Source organism: Stenella coeruleoalba, assembly GCF_951394435.1.
Source record: "Stenella coeruleoalba genome assembly, chromosome: X".
NCBI lineage: Eukaryota > Metazoa > Chordata > Mammalia > Artiodactyla > Delphinidae > Stenella > Stenella coeruleoalba.
In genome coordinates, this window is record NC_137152.1 from 9,216,031 (window position 1) to 9,228,465 (window position 12,435).

Here is a 12,435-nt window from a genome sequence, read left to right on the forward strand (position 1 = left end):
GGTACTACAGTGATAGATACATATTATTATACATTTGTCAAAACCCACAGAATGTACAACACTAAGAGTGAACCCTATGGACTCTGGGTAATTATGTGTCCATGTCGGTTCATCCACTGCAACAAATGTATCACTCATGGGGATGTTGATAACCGGGAAGGCTATGCATGTGTGGGGTAGGAAGTATATGGGAATTCTTTGTACTTTACTCTCGGTTTTGCTGGGAACCTGAAACTACTGTAAAAAAATAAAGTCTTTAAAAAAAAACCCAAAGCTCAACCCAACCCTCACCATATTATACTCATTTTTCAGACAAGGAAATGTAGAAACAGAGAAGTTAAGTGGCAGAATCAGGACTTTTATCTCAATTCCTTTGCCTTCCAAGCCCATCATCTTTCTATTCTATCACACTGAAGCGACGCTCTGCCCATGACCTCTTAGACTGCAGAAGTGTGCTTGGTTCCTTTGCCAGACAGGCTAGCAGGACCAGGAGTCAGTGTGTCGGAGATCAGCCCTTGATAATGATGGGCAGTGTCAGTGGATAACAGTCCCAGCCTCCTTACCTGGTAAGACACAAGCGGTGCTGTGAACTGTGGTGATGGCCTTGGCTGAGATCAAGGGCCTGACCTGTCTGTGATAAGTTAGGTGCAGAACATCAGAGTGAGCATTTAGAAACGTTTAAAACAACTGGACCAAGGTATTCTGTGTCTTTTGATTCTCATAATTAAAAAAGACTGTACTTGGTATGCCTGTTTTTTAAATTTCATTTATTCAGTGATTCATTTGTTGCATTTACAAAAGTCTTGTTTTGCAATGGATTGGACATTTTAAAAAAATTCGTCCTTCACCACAGGAGTTTGAGAAACACTATGCTATAGCAAGGGGTTGACAAACTACAGCTGCCTGTAGGGTTGGCTGCCCGGTTTTGTAAATAATGTTGTACTGGAACACAGCCATACCCACTCGTTTACGTATTGTCTCTGGCTGCATTTTTTCTACAATGGCAGAATTTAGTCATTGTGACAGACGCTCCATGGCTCTCAGAGCCTAAAATATTTACTCTCTGCCCTTTACAGGAAAGGTTGGCTGACCTCTGTTCTACTCTGTCTCCCCGAGTTGCCCAGCTGGATTGAGCTGCAGGGCTGATTTGCTTGTTAACACCCCTTTTGTTGCCTTCTTTTCCTCCCCTGTCTCATTTTCTTACTCCCTGCCAGTGCTTGCTAGAGCTCCTCCCAAATAAACAACTTGTACTTACATTCTTGACCGCAGGTCAACTTCTGGGGGAAGCCAGAATGCCCACATCATGTCCTCATTTGTCCTAATTCTCGGCCAGATTTCCTAGCAGAGTAGGGAGCACTTACTAGCAGCGTCAGCCTCAGCACAGCAGTTAAGCTATCAGTCCCGTCTCTTCTACACCAGTGTGTGAAAATTCAGCTTTGTGGGCGTGCATTTTTCTGATTCATTTACTCTGTCTTATCAGGCGGCACCTCGGTGCCAGGGATGGTGGAGGAAAGGATAAAGAGGGGGAGGAGGAAAGAAAATCCCATCTTGCCCTACATAGGGATGCTCTCTTTTTACAACAGCAACCTGCTTGGAGCCGATCCCGAGGTGTCCGTGCACCTGAGTCTTGGCCAGTGGTTCTCAGCCTCACAGGACGTGGCCAAGTCATGGCTGACCCCCATGTTATTGCTGCTGCTTTCATTTGTCTCTGTCTGCCTCTCTTAATTACTTAGGTCACTTCAGACTTTAATTCTGTCTCCTAAAGTGTAACACTGCCATAATTAGGCCGTATGTTAATTAGCAAGATGACGTCTTGTCACTCATGAGCAATTTGGATCATCCCAGAAAGTACCATAGAAAGGGCAGCTCGGCAGGAAGAGGAAGTCTAAGGAGGCTGGAAGTGACTCTTTGCTCAGCCCAAAGTACCTGGAGAGCAGGAGAAAATGGCAGGATGCAAGAGGGGGAAAGGATGGGGTCACACAAAGAAAAAGAGCTAGACTTGACCTCTTTTCCACTCCAGGAATGAGATGTAAGCCAGGAGGCAAGCCTGAGGCCGAGAAGCCCCCAGGGACGACAGAATCTCCTGCAGGACTGGAGGTGGCCGGGGCTGAGGTTGTGGTCCTGATGGCGGCCGCAGGCAAGGTGAGTGTCAGGCATGCTCCTGTCTCTTGTCTCTGAAAGCCTGTGGGGATGCCAGTCAAAAACCACAGCCCATCTCTGCCTCTGTGGCCACACTCCGTGCCCTCCAGGAAATCTGAAAGAGTGGGGTCCTGGGAGTTTGGGGACTGTTTCTACATGTTCTTCACTAACTTAATGCTGGTTTCCCCATTTTCTGTTAACTAAACTTATTTTCTGACAGTCTTGGAATAAGAAAATTGGAAAGAGGATTGGGCAGGTCACGATGATTTCCTATTTCAGATAGTGTCACCTTTATCACTCAGGAGACAATTTTTCCAGGAAACTAACTACTCAGGGAATTCATGATTGGGAGCAATGACATATGAATTATAAAGATATTAACCTCCCTCCAGTTTGCTGTCAAAAAACATAATGTGATGGGAATGTGTATTTGCCTGGATTTCAGAGAAAGGCATTTGACACAAAATCTCTCAAAGCATACCAAAGGGGACAATTTGAAGGGTAAAGTTTGTGATAATAATAATATGAATAAGTATTATTATTTTTGCTAATATTTGTTGAGTTCCTGCTACTATACTCCAGACTATTACAGGCATATTACTTCTAATACTCCTAAACAGTCCTTCAAGGAAAGTATTACTATCCCTGTTCAGTATGAGGCTCACGGACATTGGATCACACTCAAAGATCACACTGCCAGCTGAGACCAAACTGAAATCCATGTTTGTTTGTTTGGTTTTTAAGTCTCAAATGTGGGCTCTTGTCAATGTACCGGGGTCACTAAACTTGTTCTGTAACGGGCGGGGCATTTTCAGCTTTGCTCGTCATACAGCGAGTGTTGCAACTTCTCGATTCAGCTCTCATAGCACTAAGGCAGCCATAGATAATACATTAAAAATGGGCGTGTCTGTGTCTCAATCACACTTGATTCACAGACACTAAAATTTGTTTTTAATATCATTTTCATATGTCATACATTATTATTATTTGGATTTCTTCCCCCAAGTATTTAAAAATGGTAAAATCATTCTGTTCATGGGCCATACGAAAACAGGTGGCAGCCCACGTTCGGCCCATGGGCTGTGGTTTGCTGAACCCTGCACTAAATAAAGCTTACTAACGTTGACTTATGAGACTATTGAAGAGAACGTAACCGAGCTATGTGTTTTACCCGAGGGAGCCAAGTCAGCTCCGGGGAAGTCAGTTGGACCCAAAGCTGTAGGAAACGGTCGTTCTCATTCTGGCTCTGCCATCAAGTTAAATGTGTAGGTTTAGAGACACCTCAAAAGTTCTGGGTCTTGCGCTCCTCATCCCCCGAATGCGATCCCTCAGAGCTCCCCTGTTCTTTGATTCTAATCAGAGTGTGCCTGCAGAGTCAGAATTTGGATCTAAGATGACTACTTGCATGGTCCCTTCATCAGTACGGGGTGGACTAGGGGAGAAGTAGGTTTGTGGATGCCGGCAAGCTCGGTTGTGAACAAGTTAAGTTTGAGGCATCTAATAGACATAAGTGGAGGCAGTTGCATAGAAGAACCTGGAGGTGGGGGAGAAGGCAGGACCGGAGATTGAAATTTGGGAGTCATCGGCGCATAGGCTGAATCTGGGTATAGCGTGGCATTGAGTGAGATCTTTAGGGCAAGACTTTATAACCTGGGCACTATTGACACTTGGGGTGGGATAATTCTTTGTTGCAGAGGCTGTCCTGTCCTATAATATACACTGTAGGATGTTTAGCAGCATCCCTGGCCTCTACCCACTAGATACCATTAGCACACCTCCCACCCCACCCCCAGGTGTGGCAACCAAAATTGTCTGCACACAATGCCAAATGGCCCCTGGGCTGAAAATCACCCTTGGTAGAGAATCAGTGTTTTAGGGAAAAGGCTGAGGATGGTCCCTAAGGACTCTGGCTTTGGAGGTCAGAAAGTGGAGAAGGAAATGGGAAAAGAGACCGAGAAGGAGTGGCCAGGGAAGTAGGAGAAAAACTCCTATGTGAGGTCCCAACTGTTTAGGCTGGACTTGGCCTAATGGTTGCAGAAAGGCAGAGGTGGAAATCAGACAAGAAGTAATGGCCCATAGCTCAGCGCGGAGCCCCAGCAAGCTCCACCATATTTCCTTTATGCCCGCCGCCCACCCCCCCCCCCCCAGTGGTGGTAGAAGGACCAGGGGCACAGGAAGCATTAAGGCCATGCATTTTCTAACTGCGTGGAGCCTGAAGACAGTGCAGCGGGCAGAGCGTTTTCTGGTAGGGAATGGTGGTTAAAATAAATGAGAGGTTAAAAGTAACATTTAGAAACCAAAGATAGAGACCTTTACGTGTTTCTTTTTCTTTCTCATTTTATTTTTAGAATAATCCTCAGAGGATAAAAACAGTATTGTCTGGGTGCAGGAGAAAAATAAGAACAGAAATAGAGTTGCTATGGTTTTGAGGAAAAGCAAAAGTGACTTAAGACCTCGGACTTTTGCCATCCTGAGCTGTAGGATGGACCCTCTTTGCTTTGTGATCTCTTCACTCACTTCATGCCTAACGGTAATATAAAAAAAAAAAAGTGAATGGATCGTGTGAACTTCTTTTTAAATTGGGATAGAGTTGTTTTACAATGTTGTGTTAGTTTCTACTGTACAGCAAAGGGAAGTAGAGTTCCCTGTGCTGTACAGCAGGTTCTCATTAGTTATCTAGATCGTGTGAACTTTATACATTTGAGAATCGAAGAGCTCTGACTTAATAAAGACCCAATATAAAGGTTAAAAAAATAAATCCCTCATATTGAAATGAATGTCATTAGACAGGAGTGCCTCAGCCACATGCCTGATACTAAAGACCAAAAGAAGGGGAAATGTCTGCTTTTCCCTTTTTATTTAAGTCTTCTTTCTCCAAAATGGAGATAATAAATTTACCTCATGAAGTTATTATATAAAAGTGCCTAACAGTGCCTTGTGCATAGTGAAATCCAAATAAGATTATTAGCTGAGTTAATGTCAATGTATTGTATCAGTGTCAATCACCTGGTCTTGGCTGTGGATGTAAGGTATGTATGTAAGGTATGTAAGATGTTCTCACTCGGAGAAGCTGGGTGCAGGGTACACAGACCTCTATATTATTTTTGTAGCTTCTTATGAGTCTTAAGCTATTTCAAATAAAGAGTATTAAAAATAAATAATTAGATGTTGAAATAGATTGAAAACATGCCCTGTTTACGACTGTTGCGTTGCTCAGAATCATTGGGGTTTTTGGTCACTTTTACCTTGTAGATTTATTTTTATTTTAACGGAGACTTGTCTCGTGAGTAAGCCCAATTATCGGGTCTTACTTATAAATGACAAAACAGAATCTAATCAATATATGTTGAGGCTAATGCAATAGGTTATAATCCAGGCCATGAACATAAATGGATCTTAACTATGCAGTCACAACGCCCAATGATAGGGAAAAGTCTGAAATGAAACAGGGTTACTATTTATCTTTAGTTTTGGCATATTTTATCTCTGGATAGTCCAGAATTCATCTAAATTTGCCAAAGATTGAAGTCTTCACACAACACACCCTTAAATTCCCTGAGAAGTATAAAGTAGAGACGGCTTGCCTACTTTTCTGGTGAGAATTTCTATTTCAGCAGACTTTGCGGAGGGCAAGCCTCCTCTGTCTTGCTGATATGCATAAGATGTGATCTATTTATATTACAAACCATATGCGGAGCCTGGCAAACCTCTCTGTCAATGAGCTCATCGACTCTGCCCTAAAATAGGAGGCTGGGAGGGGGGCGCCAAAGACATTAGGGACCTTTCACAATCATTATGCCTCTTGTTGCTGATTGAACAGGAAGGAGGAACAAAATCTATGAGTTCTGATAGGAAGGATAAATAACAAATACCTGTCAAGGAGAAAAAGATGCTCTATTTGGTCTTCTCTGCAGGTCATCAAAGTCAAGTTCTTAAGATCTGAGTACTTTTTAATGGGTTTTCCTTTTTTGTGTATTGTACAAATTGCAAGTACAGATAATTTCAGATTTGTCTTACTGATGGGCCTCCTTCAAAGTCTGATGAGTTTATCTAGAGCTTCATTCAAAGCAACTAGTATTTTTAGAAGATTTATCTAGTGTTAAGTAATTAGATTTATCTGTAAGGAAATAGAGAAGAGCAGTTGCTGACCTTGAAAGGCTCCCAGACAAGTAGGAAAAGATGAGAAAACAAAGAAGTATATTACAAAATGACAAGCACAGCGAGAGAGGCACATACAAGGTTCATAGAAAGATATAAGGGAGAGGTCATTAACAATTCAGGACAGTGTGGCTTAAACTGGACCTGGAAAAAGATGTGTTCTTGGGGTGTGTTGAGCTTACTACAAGAATTTAAAACTTTGCGTCTTCATTTAGATGGAAATTATATGTTGATATATACACACGTACATATTTTTCCAGTTATCTGGATGAATCTAACGTAAAAACTTTTTTTTATTATAGTAAGAACATTTAACATGAGATCTACCTTCTTAACAAGTTTTTAAGTGCACAATACAGTATTGTTAACTCTGGGCCAGTGTTGTACAGCAGAGCTCTAGAACTTATTCGTCTTGAGTATTTGAAACTTTATATCCGTTGAGTAGCGTCTCCTTGTTTCCCCCTCCTGGCAGCCCCTGGCAATCACCATTCTCCTCTCTGCTTCTATGAGTTAGACTACTCTCAGTTCTTCATGTAAGTGGAATCATATAATATTTGTCCTTTTGTGACTGGCTTATTTCCCTTAGCATAATGTCCTCCACGTTCATTCTTGTGGTCCCATGTTGCAGGATTTCCTTATTTTTATATGGCTAATACTCCATTGTATATATATGCCGCATTTTCTTTATCCATTGTCTATGGACATTTAGGTTGTTTCCACATGTTAGTTATTGTGAATTGGTTGAGTCTGTATCTTACTGAATACTCATGGCCACATGGTTTTAGTGCATTTGCATCTATGTACTGTTGCAATGAATGTTTTGCTTTAGTTTGGAAATAGATGAGAAAATTGAGTCATTCCAGAGCACAGAGTAGTTGGGAACGTGGAATTCAAAGAACCTGGACTAGAGCATTAGTGGTATACTCTGAGTTCCAATGGATGTTTTGCATAGATGCCATCTTTGTCCTAACTAGCAAAACTTCCCTAATAGGAAGTGTAGTAGTACATATTCAGTGAAAAATTTGTGTGCTCGTAATTTCAACCACAGCTGGATAAGATACCCATTTGGTGTCTGAATAATGCCCCAGTGCTTACCCTGCCTTTCAGTGAACACAAAAGCTGTGCCTGTGACAGACCCTTTCCCCCTTCTCCATATTCTTGGCATGAGCAAGGCAGCAGCAATTTAAATACTTTAATGAAAAGGCCAAACGAGCTATAGATGCACTGGCAGTGTATCAATCAGAAATTGCGTTCAGCTGCTAGTAATAAAAACCCATAGAAGGATGGCTTAAATTATCGTTTTATTAAGTCTAGAGTAGGTAATGCAAGTCTGTCGGGTGGTTATATGATTTAACCAGGGACCCATGCTCTTTTGACTTTGTGCTTTGTTATCCTGATCTTCCTGTTCTCAAAACGGCTGTCAGTGCTCCAGCCATCATAGTTTCACTTTGGGCATAAAGAAGGGAAACAGCAAAGAGAAATGAAGGCATATGCCAACTCTGTTAACCCCTTAAAATTGCCTTCCTGGAAGTTCCCCTCAGTAACTTTTACTTACATCTCACTGACCAGGACCTTTCTCAAATACTCCTACTTGTAAAGGAGACAGAAAATTTCATTTTTAGCTTGTTACATTGTCCTTTCAAATAATCTCAAGGTTCATGTAACTCAGAAAAGATAAAATAGATATTTGGGAGACAGCTAGTAGCGTCTACAACATTGAGATCTTATTATCACTGAGCTCTGGATCCAACTTCAGCAACTACCCACTTCCAGTCGTCTTGAAATATAAGAGAAAGAAACCCCTAATTGTTAAAGGTACTGTTATTTAGGTGTTTGTTATTTGCAGCTATACACATTCCTAACTGAAGCAAATATAAACACTGCTTCTTGATGCTTAACTTTTAGAATGGACTCATTGACCAGGAATCACAAATTCAAATATATTCAGAACTAGATAGGTGATGTGAGTGAGTGATAGCAGTTGGGGAGGGGGCATGGCAAACTGGAGAGTGAGTGCTCCATCTAAAGTGGGCCACTGCTACTATGGAGAACAGTATGGAGGTTCCTCAGAAAACTAACAATAGAGCTACCGTATGATCCAGCAATCCCACTCCTGGGCATATATCCGGAGAAAACTATACTTCAAAAATATACATGCGCCCCTATGTTCATAGCAGCACTATTCACAATAGCCAAGACATGGAAACACCCTAAATGTCCATTGACAGATGAACAGATATAAGAAGATGGGGTACATATATACAATGGCATATTACTCAGCCATAAAAAGAAATGAAATTGAGTTATTTGTAGTGAGGTGGATGGACCTAGAGTCTGTCATACAGAGTGAAGGAAGTCAGAAAGAGAAAAACAAATACTGTATGCTAACACATATATATGGAATCTAAGGGGGAAGAAAAAGGTCATGAAGAACCTAGGGGTAAGACGGGAATAAAGACACAGACCTGCTAGAGAATGGACTTGAGGATGTGGGGAAGGGTAAGCTGTGACAAAGCGAGAGAGTGGCATGGACATATATACACTACCAAACGTAAAATAGATAGCTAGTGGGAAGCAGCCACATAGCACAGGGAGATCAGCTCAGTGCTTTGTGACCACCTAGAGGGGTGGGATAGGGAGGGTGGGAGGGAGGGAGATGCAAGAGGGAAGAGATATGGGAACATATGTATATGTATAACTGACTCACTTTGTTATAAAGCAGAAACTAACACACCATTGTAAAGCAATTATACTCCAATAACGATGTTTTAAAAAAAAAAAAAAGAAGATGTGGTGTATATATACAAGGGAATACTACTCAGCCATTAAAAGAAAAAATAACACCAGTTGTAGCAACATGGATGCAACTAGAGATTATCATACTAAGTTAGGGAAGTCAGAAAGAGAAAGACAAATACCATATCACTTGTATGTGGAATCTAAAATATGGCACAAATGAACCTATCTACAAAATAGAAACAGACTCACAGACATAGAGATCACACTTGAGGTTGCCACAGGGGAGGGGAGGAGGGAGAGGGATGGACTGGGAATTGGGGGTTGGTAGATGCAAACTATTACATTTAGAATGGATAAACAATAAGGTCCTACTGTGTAGCACAGGGAACTATATCCAATCTCTTGGGATAAACCATAATGGAAAAGAATATGAAAAAAGGAATGTATATATGTATAAAACTGAGTCACTGCTGTACAGCAGAAATTAACACAACATTGTAAATCAAGTATACTTCAATGAAAAAAATAAAATAAAATAGTAAAGTGGGCCACTCCTACTGCTATTGAACTGAGAGGCCTGTTTTCATACAGGATTGCCAGCCCACTGTTACTAGATTAAAAAAAAAAATTCAAGAGAATCAGAAAGCTAGATCTTTATGCATATCGTGGGGTCAGAAAAATTTTTTCATACCACAATATAGATAGGAAGCAAAGAATCTCATTTCTTAATTCAGTCTGTAATTACGGCCTCTCCCAATCTCCCTTCTGGTGGTTAGAGGAAAAACACAAGAAAACACCACCAACATCTAAAAGTCAATCTTGTATAAGTGTTAGTTCACTCTGAAAATTTGGAAAATGTTGCTTTCTTCTTTTTTAAATCATTAAGGTATAATTCAAATACCATAATATTCACCCTTTGAAAGTTTACAATTCAGTAGTTTTTAGTATATTCACAAAGTTGTACAACAATTGCCACTATCTAGCTCCAGAACAATTTATCACCTGAAAAACAAAATTCATATCCATTAGGGGTCACTCCCCTCCTCCCAGCCTCTGGCAACCACTAATCTACTTTTGGTCCCTGTGGATTTGCCTACTCCAGACATTTCATATAAATGGAATCATACAATATGTGGCTCTTTGTGACTGGCTTCTTTCACTTGGTATAATGTTTCTAGGGTTTATCCACGTGTTACATGTATTAGTACTTCATCCCTTTTTATGTCTGCATAATATTCCATTGTATAGATAGACCACATTTTGTTTATCCACCAGTTGATGGACATTTGGGTTGTTTCCACTTTGGGGCTATTATGGATAATGCTGCTATGAACATCTGTGTACAAGTCTATATGTGAACATATGTTTTCACTTCTCTTAGGTACTTACCTAGGAGTAAAATTGGTGGGTCGTATGGGAACTTTGTCTTTAACTTTTGGATCAACTGCCAAACTGTTCTCCAAAGTGGCTGCACCAATTTACTTTCTCATCAGCAGTGTATGAGGGTTACAGTTTCTCCACCTTCTTGCCAACTCTTGTTATTGTCTGCCTTTTTGATTCTAGCCATCCTAGTGGGTGTGAAGTGGTATCTTATGGTGGTTTTGATTTTTATTTCCTTAATGACTAATAGTGTTGAACTTCTTTTTGTGTGCTTATTGGCCATTTGTATATCTACTTTGGAGAAATGTCTATTTAAATCCTTTACCTATTTAAAAAAATGGATTATCTGTCTTTTTATTATTGAGTTGTATGCTTTTTATACAGTTTGAAATATATGCTATTTTCATATTTTGCAGGTTACAAATGGTTGAAAATTGCCAAATAATATGGTTCAAACTAATACCAAAATACTCAGTCTTTTGTTTTTCTCCCTAGAAGAGCATTGAGGTATGTGGGGTAGGGTGTTGCTTTTGTGACCTCCTTGTAGACGGGAAGAGTTGGGCTCTTTGGATCTTCTTCTGAGCTCCTAAAGCAATGTCATTTGTCCACTTGGGTGCTGCTAGCTTGGCTGGCATTTCTGACTCACGTCTTTAATGGACAAACTTGTGATCGGGCCGCTCTCGGCTTTGTGAGGGTCCTGTGTTGCTCTGGTTGCTTTGACCTCAGCCCTACCTCTCTTGTCACTTTAGACTCCTCTGAGATCTGACCCTGACTTCCACTTGAGCCTGTCTTACTCCATTTGGGCTGCTATAACAAAATGCAGTTGGCCCTCTGTGTCCATGGGTTCCAGATGCAGAACCTGTGGATACCAAGGGATGACTGTACTACAGACTTGGTAGCTTATAACAACAAAAGTTTATTTCTCACAGTTCTAGAGGCTGGAAATCCAAGATCAGGGTGCCCGCGTGGTCAGATGAGTCCCCTCTTCTGGGTCACAGAATTCTTGTGTCCTCACCTGATGGAAGGGGCTAGAGAGACCTGTGGGGTCTCTTTTGTAAGAGCACTAATCCCATTCATGAAGGCTCCACTCTTCTGATCTAATCATCTCCCAAAGGCCCTACCTACAAATACCATCATCTATGTTGGGGGGTTAGGATTTCAGCATATGAATTTTAGGGGAACACAAACATTCAGACCATAGCAACCCTGAGTCAAGTGGTCTGCTATAGAATCTTCAGTGGATGCCACCTTACCCCTACTATGACCGTTACAAACTCTACGTCTAGAAACTCAATTACTTTCCATAGTGGAACCCAGGGTAACTTGAGCAAGCTAGATTTTAGGATCTCCTTTTGCACGACTTGGTTGTCAGTCCACGTGATATGATTGCACTGCAGAGTAGTATGAGGAAGCTTCATCTCAGAGTCCCAGATCCTCTTTGTTCCCTGCAATTTGTCCATCATGTCTCTCCTTTGCCAGGCATAGGCTGAAGAGAAGAAATCAGGACAGCCAACTGCCCACTTTGCTCCCCTGCTTTTTCTTCTCTCTCCTTCTCACAGTTCCTCAGATCAGAAGAGAGGAGGGCATACTGGTTAGGGTTCTCCAGAGAAACAGAACCCCCATAGGGTGTGTGTGTGTGTGTGTGTGTGTGTGTGTGTACCAAGATAGTTACTATAAGGAAGAATGGCTCACCCAATTATGCAGGCTGGCCAGCCCCAAGATCTGTAGTGTGAGTTGGCAGGGCTCAACCAGGACAACCAGTGATGTAGTTCCTGTGTGAGTCTGAAGGCCTGAGAGCCAATGGGGGGTGCCAATCTGAAGGCCAGGAGGCTCAAGACCCAGGAAGAGCTGATGTTTCAGTTTGAATCCAAAGGCAGGAAAAAGCCAGTGTCCTAGTTTGAAAGCCTTCAGGGGAAAAGATTTCTCTCCTACTCGGGGGAGAGTCAGCCTTTTTGTTCTGTGCAGGCCTCCAACTGATTGGATGAGGCCCAACCTCATTAGGGAGGACAATCTGCTTTA

General features: G+C 41.6%; 1 protein-coding gene across 1 annotated transcript in view; it reads left to right on the forward strand.

Annotated features, from left to right (window-relative positions):
* Positions 1–12,435, forward strand: part of FRMPD4 (FERM and PDZ domain containing 4) — an 852,755-nt gene that overhangs the window by 44,514 nt on the left and 795,806 nt on the right. Inside the window, exon 4 of the mRNA XM_079910629.1 lies at positions 2,021–2,142. The gene's annotated coding sequence lies outside the window, so the exon portion shown is untranslated. The remainder of the gene's footprint in view (positions 1–2,020; positions 2,143–12,435) is intronic.